The 21,056-nt window shown below is 48.7% G+C and overlaps 1 protein-coding gene across 12 annotated transcripts in view; it reads left to right on the top strand.

The window, feature by feature from the left end:
- Positions 1-21,056, top strand: part of PXYLP1 (2-phosphoxylose phosphatase 1) — a 157,123-nt gene that overhangs the window by 7,983 nt on the left and 128,084 nt on the right. For 4 of the 12 annotated variants that reach the window (XM_081569662.1, XM_081569660.1, XM_081569659.1 and 1 more), the window contains exon 1: positions 4,910-5,074. The exons of 3 other annotated variants lie outside the window; for them this stretch is intronic. The gene's annotated coding sequence lies outside the window, so the exon portion shown is untranslated. Of the gene's footprint in view, positions 1-4,909; positions 5,075-8,061; positions 8,547-8,607; positions 8,762-8,797; positions 8,848-9,170; positions 9,308-21,056 lie in introns of those variants that run through there. 5 more of the 12 variants (XM_081569655.1, XM_081569657.1, XM_081569652.1 and 2 more) reach the window with 5 other exon arrangements.

Genomic DNA, 21,056 nt, shown 5'->3' with positions numbered 1-21,056 from the left:
TCATGGTGTCATGATGTGCATGCCGAACACTTCTGCCCTGCAAGAAGGGGCCGGGCGTCTTGATCTGGGAGGGAAGGCTGCCTCGATGCAAAGCACGAGACAGGGTTGCAGAAACCTGCCCTGGGCCTTGATTTTATACAAACTCAACCACTAAATTGCTGGGTCATCCAAGCATGTCACTTAATCTCTCTAGCTATTGCTTTTATCCCTTACATGAAATGGGATTATGATTTTTCCTGCTGAACCCACAGGGATCACATTGCTATCTGCTGCTTGTTTGGCCAGATGTCTCCCCAGACAGGCCTAGGAAGCTGCTCAGGCAGTGCGATTCACTGCTGTCTTTGAGGCCCCAGTGTTACCAAGTCCAAGCCTGCTCCGCTTGCCACGTGTGTGTGTTTTAGTCACTCAGTCTTCCTACTCTTTGCAACCCCATGGACTATAGCCTGCCAGGTTCCTCAGTCCATGGAATTCTCCAGTCAAGAATACTGGAGTGAGTTGTCATTCCCTTCTCCAGCAGATCTTCCTGACAGGGATCAAACAAGTCTCCTGCATTGCAGGCAGATTCTTTACTCTCTGGGCCACCAGGGAAGCCACATGACAGGCCAAAGAGTTGGGTGACAAGGTGTTGAGGTAAGGAATAACAACTTTATTCAGAAAGCCAGCAGACCAAGAAGATGGCAGACTAGTGTCTCAAAATAACCATCTTATTGGGGGTCTGGCCAATTTTATAGAACACAAATGGGGAAGAGGTGAGGGAGTAAAGTAAAAAGCCAATTACTCTTGCAAATATTTCCTGGAATGGCCATTCTCAGGACAAGGATGTGTTAATTTCCTTTCTCTTGCAGCCATTCACAAGTGGACAGGGTCAGGGTATTTCCCTGAACAAAGGCACTTTAGTTTAACCCTCAAGCAGAGGGACAGAGCTCCCACAGCAGGCTGTTATATATAGTGTGTTAAGTTTCTTAAGTCACGTCCAACTCTTTGCAACCCCATGGACTATAGCCTCCCAGGCTCCTCTGCCCATGGGATTTTTCAGGCAAGAATACTGGAGTGGGTTGCCATGCCCTCCTCCAGGTGATCTTCCCAGCCCAGGGATCAAACCCACATTTCTTAAATCTCCTGCATTGGAAGGCAGGTTCTTTACCACTAGCACCACCTGGGAAGCCCATTATATATAGACAGTATTTTTTTAGTGAACAAAACAAACAAACAAACAAAAAACCCCGATATGTAGTCAGATTTTATTCTTCCCAGTAACACCAGCACAATGCAGGCATGTCCTAGGCACTCAATGGGGAGTGGAGGCTTTTTGCAAGGTCTCCATTCTCTACCCACTCCTCCACACTGCCCTTATGCTAGCCTGTCACTCCTTCAAAGGGACTTGGGTCCATCCTATCTTTGGTTCTCCAGGACAGCAGGGAGAACCCCAGTTGTCCCAGGCCTGCTTTCCACCCCACCCCAGACTATGGCTCAACTCAACCTCTCAACTTTGGACCATTTTGTAACCCGCAGAGGATCCAAGGGAGTAGGATAGGGTGTTGGAGCCAGGTATGACGGATAGAGAGAAGTGTGCCGAGGAGGGAGGCGTGAGGGATATTGAGCTCTTTGCTCCCGTAGGATGTGTGAGAATATACTGGGTGCTCTGGGAATTGAGGGAGCAGCTAGATCTAAGTGCTTTAGTTTCTTGGGTGGAAGGACTCTTTTGAGCCCCCTTCCCCAACGGGAAGTGAACAGGTTTCTCATTAAGCCTCGAGCAGAAGAAACAATAGGAAAATGACATCAAAGCAAATCATCGTCTAATTACTTAAAACCATTAAAAAGGAGAAAATTATAAAAGCAAGCAGGGGGAAAAAGAGACATTATGTAAAGATGAAGAAAGAGAAAAATAACAGCAGATTCCTTGTCAGAAACAATGGAAATCAGTGTTTGTGCAAGCGTGCTCAGTCACTCAGTCACTCTGACTCTTTTGTAGCTCCATGGACTATTGCCCACCAGGCTTTTCTGTCCATGGGATTTTCCAGGCAAGAATATTGGAGTGGGTTGCCATTTCCTCCTGCAGGGCATCTTTCCAACCCAGGGATCGAACCCATGTCTCCTGTGTCTCCTATATCGGCAAGTGGATTCTTTACCACTGAGCCACCTGGGAAGCCAGAAATCAGTGACGCAACATCTTTAAAGGAATGAAAGACATAGGCTGTCAATCTAGGATTCTATACCCAGTGAAAATATCTTTGAGAAACAAAGGTGAAGTCAAGGTATTTTTCAGACATACAAAAGCTGGAAGAGTGTATCACCACAAGACATATAGGGTGAGAAATGTTAAAGAGAATCCTTTAGGCAAAAGGAAATGATACTAGATGGAAACATGAGTCCACACAAAGAAATGGAGAGCACCAGAAATGGTAAATATGTAACAATAAAATCACTCTTTCTTATTTTAAAAATCACCTTAAAAGAGAAGTTGATGGTTTAAAGCAAAAGTGATAATGATGTATCATGGAGTTGGTAGCATCTGTAGATACAGGGACTTCTCTGGTGGGCCAGTGGCTAAGATTCTGTGTGCTTCCAATCCAGGGGACCCAGGTTTGAACTGTGGTCAGGTAACTAGATCCTACATGCTGCAACTAGGAGTTCAGATGTCACAATCAAAAGATCTCTCATGATGAAACTAAGACTCAGCACAGCCAAATAAATAAATAAAGCTTTAAAAATAAATAAAATGTTTTTAAAATGTAGACATAAAGTGTGTGAAAACAATATTTCAGTGGGTAGGAGGGCTAATTGAAGTATATTTTAATACATTTTTTATACTATTAATCAAGTGGTAAAATAAAATTAGCATGACTGTGATAAGCTAAAAAATGTATAGTATAACCCTAATACAACCACTGACTGACAATAAAAAAAAAAAGAGACATAACAAGTAAGCAAAGGAGTTAAAAGAAATTATAAAAAATACTCAGTTAACAACAAAGAAATAAAAAATGTGTAGACTGGGAGAAATAGAAAATAGTAAAATGATACTATTAAATCCAACCAAATTATTAATCTCATCAAATAAAAATAGTTGAAACACCCCAAATAAAAAGTAGAGATTGTCAGGTTGAATAAAAAAGCAACATACAACTTTTTTATACTCACCAAAAACCACTTTAAATATAAAGACAAACAGATTAAAGGAAAAGGGATGGAAAAGATTGTACCACGTTATCCGAAAGAAAACTGGAGTGGCTATGTTAACATCAGATGAAGTAGATTTCACATCAAAGATATTAAAAGGGATAAAGAGATAAAGGGGCAATTTATCAAGTGTGCATAAAATCCCAGTAATCTCTGTACCTAATAAAAACTTAAAAACACATGAAGCAAAAATTAATAGGTCTGAAAGGAGAGATAAATTAATTATAATAATTATAGTAGATGTCAACCACTCATTCAATAATTGATAGAAAAGTAGAAAAAAATTTAGTGAGGATCTGCAAGAGTTGAAAAACACTATTGACTTAATTTGCATCTATATGAGACTCCACCCAATAATAGCAGAATGTACATTCTTTTCCATTACTGTGATTAATTTGGAGCAAATTGATCACCCTTCTGTCCCTCATTTTCTCTGAGCATAGAATTCTACATTGGCAATGGTGTCTTTCAGAATTCCAAGGTTATTTCCTAGCTTCTATCTTTCTATTTTCAGTCCTGACTGAAGTCTAGGGTGTTTGCTGGGCCCCACATCTCTCATGGGCACTAATCTCCCATTTTTTTTCTTCCATGGGGTCACAATATTTGCAGAAAGCTCCACCAGATCCCCACTCTCCTCCTGTCTCCTTTCTGCTTGACTTCTAATTGTAAAATGAGGGGGATGGGCTCCAGGTCCATTCATCCATTCATCCAACTTTAATACATATGTTTCTGGCACTGTTGTAGCTGAAATAGCTGAAATCCTTGTTGTCCTCTTATGATTTCCAAGTAAGATTTGTGTGAGTTCATCCAGTGCTCATCTGTTTATTTTTTGCCTAGAAACAACTTTTGGTTGGGCTCAGATTTTAGAGGACAAAATGAATATTTAGACTTATGATTCAGTAAATTACTTCAGTTCTTTGTGATTTTTTTTGGCTCAAGGTCAGGTTTGAAGCCATCTCTTATTTTTTATTTAACATGGTCATTTCGTGTTCTGTTCTTCCAGATTTGCCTTTGTAATTAGATTTCACCCAGCTAGATGGTAAAATGAGTTTGCCTTCCCTGATTGCTCTTCAAAGGGGCAGGGACTTGTATAATAAGCCTGTTGGCGTGGGGAGATGAGGTTGCAGCTGGTATCAAGTATAATGAATCATGCATATACATAAATAATGGAGCACGGACCACCCTGGAGCAGGGAGGCCCTGACAACAGTTTTGAAAATTATACATGTGTTAGGGAGAATGCAGGTTTGACAGAACCTAAGAAATGACTTTTAACTTTTTGCAAGATATTTATCTCCCTGAGGCCCTGGGGTGGCCAGCGGTGGAATGGAAGCATGTATGGGTTAGTCTTCCCACTTTAAATCTTGGTCGGATGTTTACTGTATTATTTGACATACACTTATCATGGGTCATTTAAATTTTCATCTTTGTGTGTACTTTGTCTTTTCCCAAGTTTTTACAATGAGTGGGTACTTTTATAATCAGGGAAACCCATGGTAAACGGAACTTAAAAATAATATCAGTAATTTAGATATTGTGGTGGGCACAAGGAAATGTTTTGCATGGGTGTGTAATTCTGTTGTAAGGCAGGTTGTGGGCCGCACAGACCTTTGGAACTTAGAACCTGATGACAATCGGCCACCTCACCCGGGTGCCTAGGGGCCTCCCTGGTCTCACTGTTACCTCATACCCTGTCCTAGACTTCTTGTGTTTCCCTAGTCAATCCTTTCAGGCTAGGGGCAGTAGCCCACTATTTCTCTAAGTTTACAGAGCAGGACAAAGGAGGTTGTACAAATATTTGCTCAGCTTTTTTATGCTCAACGGATTGAAACTGAATTGAAGATGGGCACCTGCTCCCAGCTGCTCCAGGCGGGGGCTGCTTGCACAGAATGACAGTAAGTACTGCCTGGCAGAATATTCATGACTTGACTGAGTCTGGGACTATTTTTATAAGATGGGAGGGTTCAACTTTCACTGAATTTTGAGTTTCCCTGGGGGCCAAAATGTGTATGTAGGAAGGACAAATTCTGTGAATAGAAGAGGAAACCAAGGTTATGAGCAAATGGTCACTTATGCTTTTTCCTTTCTCTGTTTTACAGTCATTAATGGGCATGGCTTGCCCCCTATCACATGAATAATGATGATGAAAGATTACTCTTTTTCAGGGACCAATGTGCTGTGGGCTTGTGCTACTCAGAACTCTTTTGGTCGCATGTTATGGAAAAACCAGTTCTAGTGTGCTTGGGGGAAAAGCAGAGATTCACTGGACATGTACTTGAAAAATCCAGGTCCTGGTTTTAGGCATGACGGGAAGCTGCTTCTTGACTGTTTTCCTCTGGGTGGTCAGCTTTGGCACAGCCACCCCAGGTGCTGACCAGGCGGCCACCAGCTGCTTCAGGCCACATCTTACCTGCTCACCAACCACAGAGGAAAGAGGCTGAATGGCAGTAGTGGTTTTGAGATGCTTCCTCACATGTATTTCTCCTTGTAGCCCCTTCCTCCTTTAAGTTCCAGCCAAGGAGTGTTACTACGCCAGGGGCCAGGACGGGTGGGTACCACTCAGAACCCAAAGTCCACAGGGAGGAGGGAGAGGACACCTCCTCCAAGAAGAAGGGAGGATTGAAGCCATCAGAGAATCGGGGAAGTGAGGAAAGAGACTGAGAGAGACAATCTAGGGAGAACATGATGCCTGGTTCCCGGAGAGGCCTGAGGACACCTCTGTACCAAGACTTGACTTAGGGAGGCGGTATGGTACAAAGCCAGGAAGCTGTAAGCAGAGGGTCTTGCTTCCCACTTCCTTTTTGGAACTCTGCCCCTGTTTGGAACCCTTTTCTGTTTCCAAAATGCCCTGGGCCAACGCAGGAGGCTTGCAGCCAGGTGAACTGCAGTGAGGCATGTTTTGTGGGGAAATGGTTAGCGGTGGTGCCCCTGGGTCCCCTTCAGTCCTGTTGTGAAAGAGAAGGGATGCAGGAGCAGGCACTTGTTGGGGCTGAGCAGGTAGCAGGGAGAGACAGAACCACCATGGGGTCACAGTGGCTGGGAGGACAGGATGGACAGGTGACCCAACCAGAGTCAGGCCCAAGGCTTGCGGGAATGGTGGGCAAGGAGAAGCAGTTTTTCTGCTGGCCTTGTGGCTGTGAGGTTGTGAGCCTGGATCTGCCAGGGTCTTGCAAAGAGCCTGAGAGTACAGCTCACATGGAAGGAAGCAAAGCTGCGAGATGGGAGCATCCCTGAAGGCTTTAGTTTCCAGAGCTAAATCCAGGCCTGAAGCAGATGTGCCCTGAGCTTTTAATTTATGTAAGTCAATCAATTCCTTTTTGTTTAAGTAAGTGCGAATTGGGTTGTCTGTCATTTAGAGCAGCGGTCCTTAGCAGCCTTTTTAAAAATTAATTTATTTGGCTGCCCCAGGTCTTAGTTGCTGCATCTAGGATCTTTGATCTTTGGTTGTGGCATGTGGGATCTAGTTCCCTGACCAGGGAATAAAACCTGGGCCCCCTGCATTGGGAGGTCAGAGTTTTAGCCATTGGCCCACCAGGGAAGTCCCTCTAGCAACCTTTTTGCACCAGGGACTGGTTTTGTGAAAGATAAGGTTTCCACAGAGTGGGGAGAGGGGAGGGTTCAGGATGATTCAAGTGCATTACATTTATTGTGTGCTTTATTTCTATTATTATTACATTGTGATAATTTTCCTATGAAAATCTAATGCTGCAGGTGATCTGACAGGAGGCAGAGCTCAGGTAGTAATGTGAGCAATGGGGAATGGCTGGTAAATACAGATGAAGCTTTGCTCATTTGCAGTGCTTCTCACCTCTTGCTGAGCTGCCCAGTTTCTACTCAGGTTTGGGGACCCCTGATTTAGAGCAGAAAGTGCCCTAACTCATGCAGGGAAGAGGGAGGCAGCACCAGGGAAGGGGTAGAGTCTGGACTTAGTGAGAGGATAGTCAGTGGGATTGTGAAGGAAAGGAGGAGAGGTGTTGGGTGGGTAGGGTGGCCTGAGAGCCAGGTGGGAGAATCTGGGTGATGCTAAAGGGAACAGTGAAACAATTTTGTCCTGGGAGGTGCAGTTCATGCCTGGGCAGCGTTGTGTCAGAGGTCGGGGCAGGAAGGAGCTGAGCACAGCCTGGCATCCCAGGAATGGGAAGAGAAAGGCAGGTTATCAGGGTTTAGAAGCTAAGGATCCCTGGACCTTGAGCCTTCAGCTGAGGAAGGCAAAGCAGGAGACTGTGGACATGGTGAGACCATAGAGCAGATACACTTGGGAGCTGGCAAGAGATAGAATTTGGCGCTGGGAGTGCTGAACTGAGATGGAAAGTTCTGAGCAGAAAGCCAGAGAGTTGGTAGAAATGTGGGTAACATATCTCTGTGCTGAGTGCGGATTTGAGAGCCACCAGTACAGGAATGAGAGAAGAGGCCATGTGAGAAACGCTTCCAGAAAGTGCTCTCAGAAGGTCAACAGTAAATACTTAGGAGCCCATTTTGCTCAAGACCAATTGCTCTAAGGCACGTAGGGGTCACTGTAGACCTGGAACTGATACCAAAGGCCTCTCGGATAGTCACAGTTGGTCAGATTATCTTGCGCAGAGAAATCAAGTAGTAATCCCCACGGGCTAGAGCCCAACATTTGAGAGAAATGACCCCCCTCCGCACCCATAAAGTATTAAATCAAGTTCAACTGCAAGCCTCAAGGGTGTCTAACAGAGAGTTACAGAAATCAGTCAAGTGCTCAATGGCTTCCCAGAAGCTCAGAGAAGGGGTGGAGATGAGGCTGCCAGGATGGCGACCTCCGCAGGGCACCTAGAGGCCACCCCGAGGGAGCAGCCTGGAGGTCTAGAGTTGACACGCAGGGCCGGATGTGGTTGGGGCCGGAAGGGAACGTGGAGTTGGCTGGGGGCGGGAGGGAGGGGAGGGGAGGCAAGGTGGCCAGAATCGTTGACAGTTTGGGTCTATGAGGCTGCAGTCACCCGGTAACGGTGGGTCCCCAAAACGGGCGACCAGCTCAGCACTAGACCCCGGGCAGCGCCGGGTCAGGCCCACGGCCCACGGGCACCCACACTAGGGTTCCGGGCCCGGGCCGTGTCTGCGCACCCGACCTAGGCGTGCGTCCACTCCTGATCCCGAGTCCGGCGTAGTGAGGCGCGCAGAGGCCCTGCGCTCAGGTGACCTGCGCTCAGCGTGCCCGTGACCGCGACTTTGGCCCGCCGAGATCTCCGATGGTTGTCCCGTCCCTGGGGCCTGTGTTTGGCCTCCTCCAGTCATTGTCCTCTCCGCCGCTCCCTTCTGGCCTGCCCTGCCGCACCGCAACACCGCCTCCGGGGCGGAGCTCGAGGGGGCCCAGCGCGGGGCGGGCCGGGCCCCGAGCGCCGCGAGGTCAGTAGGGGGCGCTGCGAGATGTCTCGCTGCCCGAAGTCGGTGCGCGCCGCCCTCGCCTCCCCCTGCGCCGGGCAGAGCAGGCGGCAAGCGCGGAACCCGGCGCGCTGCGGCGGAGCCGGGCCGGGCCGGGACCATGGGCGGTGAGCGCGGCGCGCTCCGGGGTCGAGGCGGTAGCCTTTGAGGCTGAGCGGAGCCTCCCACTGAGGCTCGAGGTGGGCGGGTGCCCTGGGGTTCGGGCTCGGACACCGAGGGGGTCTTCCTGACGCGCCAAGGCCGGGACGACCGGGCAGTGACTCCGGTGGGAGAGGGGAACGCCGAGGGGGGAGGTCAGGGGCGCGCTTGCGAGTACCCGGTCTGAACCCGGCTACTAAGCTCCCTCCTCCATGCCCGCCTCTTCCCCAAACCCCGGTCCCGGACTCGCTCCTTCTCCTCTCCCTAAGCCGCCCCCAGTCCCCGCGCCCGGACCCCAGTCCCCGCCTTCTGATCCGCCGCCCCCTCTCCTAGCCCCAGCGCCCCCTAACCCGGCCTAGGATCCCGCCGCCCTTTTCCCAAGTCCTTGCTCCGCACCCTCCAGCGGGTGCCTCCCCTAAACCCCGCCGCCTCCCGCTTCTCCACCTCCAGCTCCGCACCTCGTCTGCCTCGGTGCGCGGTCCCGCGCCGGCCCGGCCCCCGCACTCCTGCCGCCTGATTGCAGCCGGAACTGGAGCTCCTCTGCAAGATCCCTCTTCCCCGGCCGCCGCGAGCCCGCGGGTCGCCAGGTAAGCAGGCGGCGGCAAGTTCTCGGCGGCATTCCTCGGCGGGGGGGCCGGCTGCTCCGGCCGCTACCTGCGCGCGGCGCCCCTGGGAGTCCCGGGGCCCCGCGGAGGGGTAGCTCCGCGCGCGGGTGAACATTCCGGGATGCTCAGATCAGGACTGCGGGGTTTCCACCCCCGGTGTTGCTCTTGCTCGCGAACTTGTCTAGGTCGCAGCTTTTTAAAGCAGCCGGCTTTGTCATACACGCGAAATTGGATGTGCTTCGAGCTGGCCGCGTTCTTGGCGACTGCAACGGTCTTTCGAATTCTACCTGTGGGTGGGTGGTTGAAGGTTTAGCGGTGCAGGAGGCGTTGGAGCCATATTTTACCCTCTTCGGCGGGGCGTTTCGTGGGGGGCGGGAGGGGCGGAGGACATCCCCGCCCGGGTGGCTAGTGCCTTTGTGGGAAGACAGGGTGCTTTGTAAGCATTCGAAAAGTAAAATCACGAGAGTTGTGGGATCAGATCGCGTGCGAATGGGGAAGCTTGGGGTGGGCGACTAAGGGAGCCTCAAGAAGGCTCCACAAGTTGGGGACATTTGTTGCTATTTGCAGAAGGCCCGCGGATGAACCCGAGTGTGGAACACGCTGTGTTCGGCCAGCCTCACAAACGTGAGGTGACTGCGGACCCGGCTCAGCAACAATTCCTCCTCGGAGGTGTTGGTGCGCTGTTGGGACGTCTCTGGGAAGAGGGTTTAAAAAAGCAGGTGGTATGCGAGACAGAATAAGAGACACAGATGCATAGAACAGTCTTATGGACTCTGAGGGAGAAGGTGAGGGTGGGACGTTCTGGGAGAATAGCATTGAAACATGTATATTATATGTGAAACAGAACACCATTCCATGTTTGATGCATGAGACAAATGCTCAGGGCTGGGTCAATGGGATGACCCAGAGGGATGGGATGGGGAGGGAGGTGGGAGGGGGTCCAGGAAGGGGAACACATGTAAACCCATGGCTGATTCATGTCAATGTAAGGCAAAAACTACTACAATATTGTAAAGTAATTAGCCCCCAACTAAAATAAATAAATTTATTTAAAAAATAAATAAAAATAAAAAAGCAGGTGGTTTGAAAAACTTCTAGTTTCCTGGAGAGAGGTGGAAATGCAGGGTGACAGTCAGAAAACCAGTGCCTGAGCCCACCCCATCCATTCTCCTGGCTTTCATTAAGTTTTGGATTGAATGAATTGCCTATTTTAGAGAGGACTTCTCTGGTGGCTCAGTGGTAGAGAACCCGCCTGCCAATGCAGGAGACAGGAGTTCAATTCATATCTGGAGAGGGAAATGGCAACCCACTCCAGTATTCTTGCCTGGGAAATCCCATGGACAGAGGAGCCTGGCGGGCTACAGTCCATGGGGTCCCAAAAGAGTAGGACATGACAAAACAACGACTATGTTTTAGAAAGGATATGTAGGAGGCACGTCTGTTTTACAGGTTAGCTCCTGGCCAGCGCCCCATCACTGATACCTGGGAGGCTACTTTCGGGCGCCAGGGACTAGATGGGCCACCGGGCCTTTGCAACACTTAGAGCATTTGTGGAATGGAGGTATCTGCAACTCTTTCTTTCCAGTGATTGGTTTGAAGAGTATTTAGCTCCGTAGTTTTCACTGTTGAATAGTGAATTAGTAAGTAATTAGCCCCCGGTCACACTGGGGCTGGTAGGCGCCCTCTGTGTGCCCACAAATTCCTGTGGGTGTTTCCTCAGCCCTCCCTGGGCTGCTGTGTGATGAGTTCTTGAATGTCAGATGCCCCACTGCCCACGAGGGTGGAACCATCCTTGAGCCCCCAGCACCCAGGCTTCCACTCTCTAAATGACAGGTGCTCAGTGTTTGTCTAGTAAGCAAGTGTGTGTCCCTCCTGAATCCAGGCTATCGGAGTCCATAACCCATGTGTCTTTCCCATTGTGCTGCACTGTTTCCAAAATGTTTTCCTTCAATTCATCAAATTTTAAAGAAATATCTGAGTGGGGACATTCATTTCTGTGTGTATTGAGGCCAGAGAGCATAATTTATGGGTCCGACTTTGACAACTGGGTCTCTAACTCAGGGGGGACTCCAGAGTTTCCAGGAAGAAAAGAAGTTGTCTTCATGCCACGATTGGAGTGAGAAGGTGATGGCACCATGGGGAGCTAAGGCTCTCTGGTGAGGGGTGAGTCCTCCACGGCTTGACCTCTAGGGCCTTGAGCTGTGGCTGCAGCCCCGTTCAGGGTCCCTCATCCCTGTGCATAATGAGGGGGAGGCCACTTGTGGAGTCCCATTGGTTGCTTCAGATCACAGCATCTTCACTCCAGTGGGTGCTGCCGACCCCAGGGAGAGCTAAGAACACCCCTTCTTGCACTTTTCTGGCAATCTAATTTGCTGATCTGTTGAGGAGAGAGAGGCTGTTGTTTGGGGAAGGTGTTTCTGACTGTGGGGGGTGGCCATGACCCACCGGCAGGTGGATCAAAGTCCAGCTCTGCCGCCTCTATCAAAGGCCAGCCCTGGAGAGAATGGCCAGAGGCAACAGGGGTGGGAGCAGCCTGTGTCCCCTTTTTTCAGGAATCTGGAAAGGATTGGAATTTGGAATGTCACTTTGAAGTGAGAACCTGCACTGCTTGTAGGTTCAAAACTGTTGTGGGCTTCTCTTCCTCACCCAGACTGTCTCTGCCTCCAGCTCTGGCTTATACCCAGGATTCCTGCAGTTGTTTTCTAGAAGAGGCTTAATTAATGCCTGAGGTCTGTAAGTGAGAGAGAGAAAGGGAGGGAGGGAGAGAGGAAGAGAGTAAGCTTGCTATCTGGAGGAAGTAGGAAAAGGGATGACAGAATAGCCAAGGTTCTGAAAACTCCCAGGGGTAGACTTCAGCCCTGGGATGAGGTTCTTGGTTGGTGGATAAGGTATCATGGGCCCACATTCTGGGGGAGGAGTTACCATTAGGAGCAAATTCACTGAGATAGGGAAAATGGCCTCACAGTTACCTGAAATAAGGTGTGCCAGGCCCACCTAGAAGGCCATGAAAGCCAGATGGGAGCTGGACCCAGGGAGCTGGGAGAGCACGGAGCCATCTGAAGTTGTGAATGAGGGGTGTGCCCCTTTGGGAAAGGTAGCTTGAGTGACAAGGACGTTGGTCTGGGGTCCAGCCTAGGGGAACCAACTCACACCTGGGATGCTGAGGGGCGTGGCCAAAAGAGAGACAGCTGGGAGGGTCTGAACCTGTGCCTGGGGCTTCCCTGGTGGCTCAGCAGTAAAGAATCCGCCTGCAGTGCAGGAGGTGCCGAAGACATGGGTTTGATCCCTGAATGGGGAAGATCCCCTGGAGGAGGAAATGGCAACCCTTTCCAGTATTCTAGCCTGAGAATCCCATGGACAGAGGAGCCTGGTGGGCGAGTTTCAAAGAGTCAGACACGACTGAAGCGACTGAGCACGCTCGCACATACCTGTGCTTAGCAGGTGGAGAAGAGGCAAACAGCTGCCTTCTGGTAGGACGGTGGGCCTTTTGACAGCAGCAGCCTCTCGGGAATCTTCCTGAGCCTCCTGGGTAGCCTCACAGGTGGAATAGGACCTGCTAAGGCCCCTCAACCTGGAGATCCTGCAAGGCTGCCGTCTGGGTGCAAAAGGCAGGAGGGCCAGGGTGGCCTCACTGAGCTGCAGCCTCCAGCATAGTAAGTAGCCTCCATCTCTAGAGCCAGGAGGCTGCTCTGAATCTTCTTGGGCCTTTGTAAGGGAAGCCACTGGCTCTGGGAAAGAAGCAGGGCTATCAGTAATGAAGAGAGGAGCCATCTCAGGAGCACAGCCAGTGTTAATGATGAAAGAACTCGGAGGAGCCTTGTGATGTAGTTCTTGCGGCCAGGAGGCAGCCGTCACCCATGTCCTGTAGGCTGCCTTCTGGCTGCAGATGGTGCTCCACCAGGAGTATCTAGGGTTCCTCCCTGCACCCTGGTCCCTATTCCCCACCCCCTGCTACTGCCTCCCCCAGCCCCATCTTCCTGCACTGCACACATTGATCGAGCCACCTCTGTGCTGGTAGTAGGGTGGAGGAGAGCTTGGGCATCTCAAATATCTAGTGGTAGCATCTTAGGAACTTGAAAATTCTGTGTTTGCATAGTCACTCCCCCAACTTAACGCATTCATGTTTTTGTATTATGAGGCATCCTTTTGTCGTCTGCTTACCACTCTCTCTGCCTCTGTGTATAACCGACTTCCAGAGAGAGCCACAATCAATAGCATAGAAACCATAGCTTTAAAGAACAGATTAAGATGAAAATCATTGCACCTGGTTCTGATACTTCCTCCACCTCCTCTCCTCTGCACTCCTTTCTGTGGTTAGCATCATCATTTACACCCAGTTTACAAATAGTTTGAATACTATTTGTCCTACCCCTAAATTACATGAAGACATGTGTCTTTCCAACTGACAGAAACCACAGCTTACTTTCCTAGACCCACCTCATTCTTGGATCCAACACCAAACTCCAGGCCTTCAGAGACAGAGCAGGATCATTTTGAGCTTTTTAATTATAAAGTAAAATGAAGCTCTTGCTTGCTAATTGTGTCAGCTGCTAATATAGAAGAATCTGAAGTTAGAGTAAGATATTTACTGCTTCGTTAAGTTTTTATGCTTCTAAGATGAAAGATTAAGGTAAAATTATTAAAGTTATAGTAGAAATGTCTGGAAGCTCAGAAGTGATAATGGAAGGACCCAGGCTTACAAAAGTATATTAAGTTTTAAACATTGTTACTGAAATGTGAAGAGATATAAATAGGACCTTCCGTACAAGTATACACAACATAGAATTTAGACAAGCATAGATTGATAGGTATAGAAATTTTTATCTGTCCCTTTACTGAAATATATTAATCATTATGATCATATGTTTTGCTTATGGAGTAGCTTACTATTTAAATAGGGAGCTGTGTCCATGATCTTGTTCAATCCTTCTAGCAGGTCTGGGATCTTCTTAGGGATGGGGACATTGGACCATAGGGTGTTTAAAAGGCTTCCCCTAGAATTCAGATCTCTTGAGTGGAGAAATTCTGTGTACCTAGATCTTCCTGCTACAGTGGCTTGATAACTCAATGTGGTTACCCAGTTATGTAAAAATTACAGGTGGTCTCCTGCTTAGTGGTAAAAGTAGGTACTGCTTTTCTCTAAAATGTTCTGTAAGTCAAACAACAACAGTATTTGCTCAGCATCATCAGAAACCATCTGGAAGGATTTTTCAGGGTGTGTGGGTGTCAGAGGTTCTATGATAACTTCCTGATACTAACATTCCTGTGGGTGTGTACTCAGCACATTGCAGTGGGCCAGAGTGTAGGCCCTGAAGCCAGACTGGCTTTAAATCCTGGATCTATCATTATTAGGCTTGTACCCTTGGACAAGTTACCCAGCCTCTCTATGCCTCCATTTTCTCTTTTGTAAAACCAAGGTGATGATAATAATACCCACTTCATGGTATTACTGTGAAGCTGAGATGAGACAGTGCATGACAAGGACTTAGAACGCATGCTGCTGCTGCTAAGTCGCTTCAGTCGTGTCCGACTCTGTGCAACCCCATAGCTGGCAGCCCACCAGGCTCCGCCGTCCCTGGGATTCTCCAGGCAAGAATACTGGAGTGGGTTGCCGTTTCCTTCTCCAGTGCATGAAAGGGAAAAGTGAAAGCGAAGTCAGTCGTCTGACTCTTAGCGACCCCATGGACTGTAGCCTACCAGGCTCCTCCATCCATGGGATTTTCCAGGCAAGAGTACTGGAGTGGGGTGCCATTGCCTTCTCCGCTTAGAACGCATAGTACATGCTTAAATGTTAGCTGTGGTTTTTTTCGGTCTTTATTTTTTTAACCATTCATTCCTTAATGCCCTTGCTGTTTAGTCACGTAGTCATGTCTGATTCTTTGTGACCCCATGGACTGTAGCCCACCAGGCTACTCTGTCCAGGGAATTTCCTAGGCAAGAATATTGAAGTGGGTTGCAAAACATTTTTCGTACCAACTGACTGCACTGAGATGATGGATATAGGATGATAAGATACACATAGCCTCCTGCCCACAGAATGGAGGACATCATACTCAAGTTCATGGTGAAGGACAGGAATAATAGCAGAGGCGTTTCCTGGGCACTCATGTGACTCCAGGCCACTTTTTATGGCCTCGAGAGGGCAGAGTATAGCCTGTGAAAGCTTGACCGAGGCAGGAGGGGTGGGGCACAGTGAATGATCTTCAGCTGGTATCCTGTGGTGACGTGGCCTTGCCCGCTGCTGAACATAGGCACTCATTTGACTGGTCCATGTCTGACACATGCTGGTTGTTCATGTTTTAACTATCACTCTTGGCCTCAGGTTGTTAGCAGGAAGCATGATAAGAGACTGTGAACTCAGTGTTTACTCTCCTGGTTTGCCAGCATATTCCTGGTCCTGGTCGATGGCACCGGTTGCCCTGACCACTGTTCTGGGCTGACTGTCCATCACCCCCGAAATCCATGATCCCACCAGAGACCCAGTTCTCTGAGTGACAAATGGCCAGAAAACTCCAAACTGGCCCATTAAGATGACATATCTGGGGAGGCTGAAATCGCAATTAGGTCAAGTATTAAATCTAGGTTTGGTATCATGGGCTTTAGCACAAGTGATACCATTTTGGGCCTCTGGTTTTGACACTGTCATGGGTCCTGTGTCTGCCATAGCTGGAACCTTCTGGATCTGAAAGTCTCTGGGAAACTGTTGACAGCCCTCAGTTTAGTACTTGGTCCTGAAAAGGGAGAACCCTCCTCCTCAGACCTCACCCTCAGTTGCTCCGTGTGTCCTACAGAGAAACTCCAGTGTGGCAGCCTGCCCAGCTAGCGATGGCCTCCAGCACTGGGGGGAGGACTAGAGGAGCCTGTGATTGCAGCCTCGGAACCCGAGTGCCTCTCTGCTTTGTGTGATTAGCACACCCTCTGGTCTCCACTGGAGTTCTTTGTACTCATAAGTCGGCAGTCAGGCTGGAAACCTGATAATCAATCCTCTTAATGAGGAACCTGCCTATTTTATTCATTAAAAAAAATTTTTTTTTTGATTGTGTTGGGTCTTCATTGCAGCACACAGGCTTTCCTGTAGTTGCGATGAGCAGGGGGCTACTCTTCATTGTGGTGCACAGGCTTCTCATTGTAGTGACTTCACTTGTTGCAGAGCTCGGGCTCTAGGCTCATGGGCTTCAGTAGCTGCAGCACGCTGGCTCAGTAGTTGTGATGCCCGGACTTAATTGCTCCATGGCATGTGGGATCTTCTCACATCAGGGATCGAACTTGTGTCCCCTGCACTGGTCCTGCAGTGAAGTCCTAGTTCGTTTATTTTTAAACTTCTGGAATCTGAGGTCAATGAGGCTTTGTCTTTTTTTCTTAAAATACTTTCCCCATACTTGGAAAGTAAAGAAATGGCCAGTAATACCATTCACTAAAAAAGAAAAATTGTTTGTGTGTAGGCAGCATTGAGTTAAAAGGAGGAGAACCTTTACTTTCCAGTTGGTTCCCCAACTGCTCTGACTTCTCTGGTTTTGATTTCCCAGATGGGGTTGATTTTTGTTGCCAGTTTGTCTCCACTGTAGTTCTTAATGGAAGCACAGACCTGAGAATCGAAGTTTGGGCATTTATGGTTGAAGGTCATGGCATAGACGTTTGATTTTTTGGGCTCTGTCTTCAAGGTAAAAAAATGACTGTGTCTTTGAGAAATAGAGATCCTAATGTCAGCAGGCAGGAGGGTCTAAGGGTCTAAGCCAGCCTGTCTCATCTTCGGTTCACAGACTTTCCAGCATGTCTAAGTCGGCGGCGTGTGAATTTTTATATTCTCCTCTTGCGCATCTTGCTCTAATGACTGCTGATTATCTTGAAACAGCTGCATTAATTGATGGTGTTTAGGGACTCAACATGCAGTAAGTAATTACAGTTGGCTCCGCCGAGCATAGCACGTTCTTGTTATTTGCTCTTTAGCTTGAGGGGTGTTTGCTCTATGTGTCCAGTGCCAGAAAGAGAGTTGGGAACTCCTTGCCTCTGTGCTCACCCACCACCATTGCTCAGACCCCCCCAGACAATCTTGTGCCACCACAGCATCTGTTCCCACTGCATTCAGATTGTCTGCCCTTGGGCCTGTCTCTGCAGCTTGACTGGGTGCTTCTAGAAAGCAGGGGCTACACCCAGCTCATCTCTGTACCTTCTTCCCTTAGCTTAAGAACTGGCATGAAATAGGCCTCAATAAAGGTTGGGTGAATAAATGAATGGATGAATGAATGAGTAGTTGTAAAGCAGGCTTGTGTTTGGCTGCAGAGTTAACCTACCTTCGTGCCTTAAACAAATAATGGTTTGTTTTTCTCGTGGAACAAGATGTTTGAAGGTAGGGGGTTGCTGGCTTTAGTTTCAACAGCAGATATCTGTCTGAACTGACACACTGTTCTTTTTCCTGGCCTTTTCTTCATGATGGCAGAATGGCTGCTGCAGGAAGGAAGTGCCAGCCACCTTGATACCTTTTATCCGGAAAACAGACATTTCCCCCACAACATCCAGCAGACCTCCTCTGATGTGTCAGGGCCAGAACCGTGTCACGTGGCCATTCCCAGTTAAAAGGGTCATATGAGTATTTAGCAGGGCACACTGCTGCTTAGAGGAGTTAGATAGGCTCACCGCTGAAACAAACAAACCAAATGCAGTTGACCCTTCAGCAACACAGAGGTTTGGGGCACTGACCTTCCCCCACCCCCAAGTGAAAAATCTGCATGTAACTATAGTTGGCCCTCCATATCCGCAGTTCCACATTCGTGGGTTCAACCAACCTCAGATCGTGTAGTAGTGTATTTACTATTGAAAAAGATTTGTCTGTAAGTGGAACCATGTTCAAGGGTCTGATGTACATTTAATGACTCAGATATGATGGACATTAACTGTTTGCTAACACAAAGTCCAAAATGGCTGTTCCTGATAAGGGAGGTAGGGGCTCTTTTCCAAAAGGTGATTCAAGGATCCAAGCTCTTAAGGCTGTCATGCTCGTTTGCATCAGTCAGTGAAAGAGGAAGGAACATGAAAGATGAAGGATGGAAAGATTTTATGGGCCAGACTTGATAGAGAATTACTCCCACTGACATTGGCTAGTGGTCAGTCACATGACCATACCTCCTGTGAGGGAGGCTGGGAAATGTGGTCCAGCCCAGTGCCTAAGAGGAAGAGGAGATGGGTTTTATGGTGAGCTGACAATGCCTGTGACACTTCCTCACCACCACCCCCAAAGTGAAAGTGAAAGTCGCTCAGTTGTGTCCTACTCTTTGTGACCCCATGGACTGTATATAGTCCATGGAATTCTCCAGGCTGGAATACTGGAGTGGGTAGCCTTTCCCTTCTCCAGGGGATCTTCCCAACCCAGGGATCAAGGCTAGGTCTTCTGCATTGCAGGAGGATTCTTTACCAGCTGAGCCACAAGGGAAACCCAAGAATACTGGAATGGGTAGCCTATCCCTTCTCCAGTGGATCTTCCCGACCCAGGAATCGAACTGGGGTCTCCTGCATTGCAGGTGGATTCTTTACCAACTGAGCCACCAGGGAAGCCCACAACCCCCCCTCCCCCACCAAATTGGGATTCTGTTAGTAAGGAATAAATGAATATTGAGGGGCAACTGGAGGTGTCTGTCTTGGAAAGAAATGCTGTGCTAAGAAAGCTCCAGCCAGAAATAGTCTTTCTTCCCAGATCATCTGTCTTAAATCCCAGCTTGTGTTCCTACCTTTGGGAACTGGGCCAGCAGAATAATGGAAGTTCCTCATTGTCACTCTTTCTTGACTCAGGCCATGTTCTTAACAGCTTTGAGGGAGTGAGTCCTAGTTGGTTCCCTTCAGCAGTTGGAGGTTACTCCAGAAAGAATGGCCTTCAGCTTCCTTGATACCAGAGGAACCTTCAAAAACTTTGAGCCCATGGTGTTCTGGTGCCAGCCTCTATTTTTATAGCCTGCTTGTGCCCTTTCAAGTGGCCCCACTCACTCAGTCTCCCAACTGAGTCTCCTCCTCCAGCCCCCACCCCCAGAGAAGAGGAGAGGCCACAGCCAAGTGGCCTCTGCTTCCCATTTGAACCCACTGATAAGTATTTTCCCACCACTTCCTGCAATTTTTTTTTTTTTTCAGTAAACTTGTTGGTGAATGGTTCATTGATCTGTTGGGTTTTGGTGTTTTGTTCTCAGTCTGTTGTAGGTTTCAGTGACAGGTGCTTCTGCATCCACAGCATCCTTGGTATCTTTCTTCCCTCCCTCCCTTCCTTCTTTCCACAGACACCTGTTGAATACCTGCTGCTTCCTCAGCTTTGCATCCACCCAGCCCTGGGGGAGGTAGGCAAGGAAGCCGACACAAGCCTGTGACGTTGAGAAGTGTTGTGGGAGGGCTGAGGTTGCCCAGTGTGGGCATTTGAAACATGGGGTCTTAGCCACTGGACCACAAGGGAAGTCCCTCGGTTCTTGTCTTAATTTGAAAAAAAATTCAGTAAAGAGATGGAGATAGTAAAGTGGGTAAAGTGTTTATTAGAAGCAGAGTCATGTGAAAAGGACACACAGGCAGGCTCAGAGGGAGAGTGGCACTTTTGACTTAAATTGCTAATATAGGGATATTTTTCCAGGTTTTCTCTGGCCAATCATCCAGCTCATTATGTATAGCTGTGTGACTCAGGGCCCTCCCGGATGTGCACACACATCTTTTAAGGCTTCCAGGGGAGGTAGGGTTTGGGCTGAGTTCATGGATGAGTGAGAGTTAACGAGATCAGGAAGGCATCTGGGCCAGGAGAGTGAAATGGCACAGACACTGAGTTGGCAGAAGGGGAACTTAGGTTTTGGAGCAGCAGCAAGGAGTCCAGTGTGCTGAAGTTGGGGTGGGGCGATGTGGTCATTCATTCGTTAAGCACTGCTGTGCTCCAGGTCCTGGGGTTAGAGCAGTAAACAAAGGCAGATGAAGTCTCAGCCCCAAGGGGGCTCGAGGCCTGGGTTCTAAGAAGAGGGTGGGCTCGGCTGCTGTCCCAGACTCGACTCTCAAGGGTTTGCTGTTGGAGACTGTGTGGGATGTGGGCCCCAATGCTTGTGCCATCACCTCTTGTGCCCTGTCCCTCTGTCTCCAGCTCTCGTCTGGTCCTTTGCCTGAATAATCCTAGCATTATTCAGGCTATAAATATAGAGGCTGGCACCAGAACACCAGCATGTAGTTGGTGAGAAAAGCTGGAAACTGTCATTCTGTACCAAGATATGTGCCAGTTAAGCTTTTGGTGGAGCACATTCTTGGAGCCCCAAAGATAAGATTCTAAAGTTTGCTTACATTTTTTTTTTCCTCCTTTCAACTCATACCAAAACTTCTGGCCACTTGGCTCAGGATACATATGTCCTGGTTGTGCCTGTTCCCTACCCTGTGAGCACATTGAAATGAAGATTTGATGGTGAAATCCATTAAGTGAGGATTGGCCTTGCCCTGGGCCCGCCTCATTGGAGGGGCTGAGTCATCTCCATGGGACGGTCCATCAGGAGGGTTCATGTCTAGGTGAGGACCGTGGTTAGCACTACCTGAGAACAGACCAGCCGTCACCAGCCTATAAAGTTTTGTTCATCTCCCCATGGAAATGAGGGTTGCGCTAGGGTTTGGAAGAGCCTTCTCTGTGATGAATGGCCCCAAGGGTGGTTTCTTTCATTCTCCCTTCCCAGCCCTGTTTGTTAAGGTGGAATTGACAGTGCTGGGGGGCCAGCTGCAGAGAGAGGAACTTTCATGC

This window comes from Giraffa tippelskirchi, chromosome 2 (genome assembly GCF_054371585.1).
Source record: "Giraffa tippelskirchi isolate mGirTip1 chromosome 2, T2T-mGirTip1v1.2.pri, whole genome shotgun sequence".
NCBI classification, from domain to species: Eukaryota; Metazoa; Chordata; class Mammalia; order Artiodactyla; family Giraffidae; genus Giraffa; species Giraffa tippelskirchi.
The sequence above is the reverse complement of the archived record's forward strand: the minus strand, read 5'-3'. Positions and strand labels throughout refer to the sequence as shown.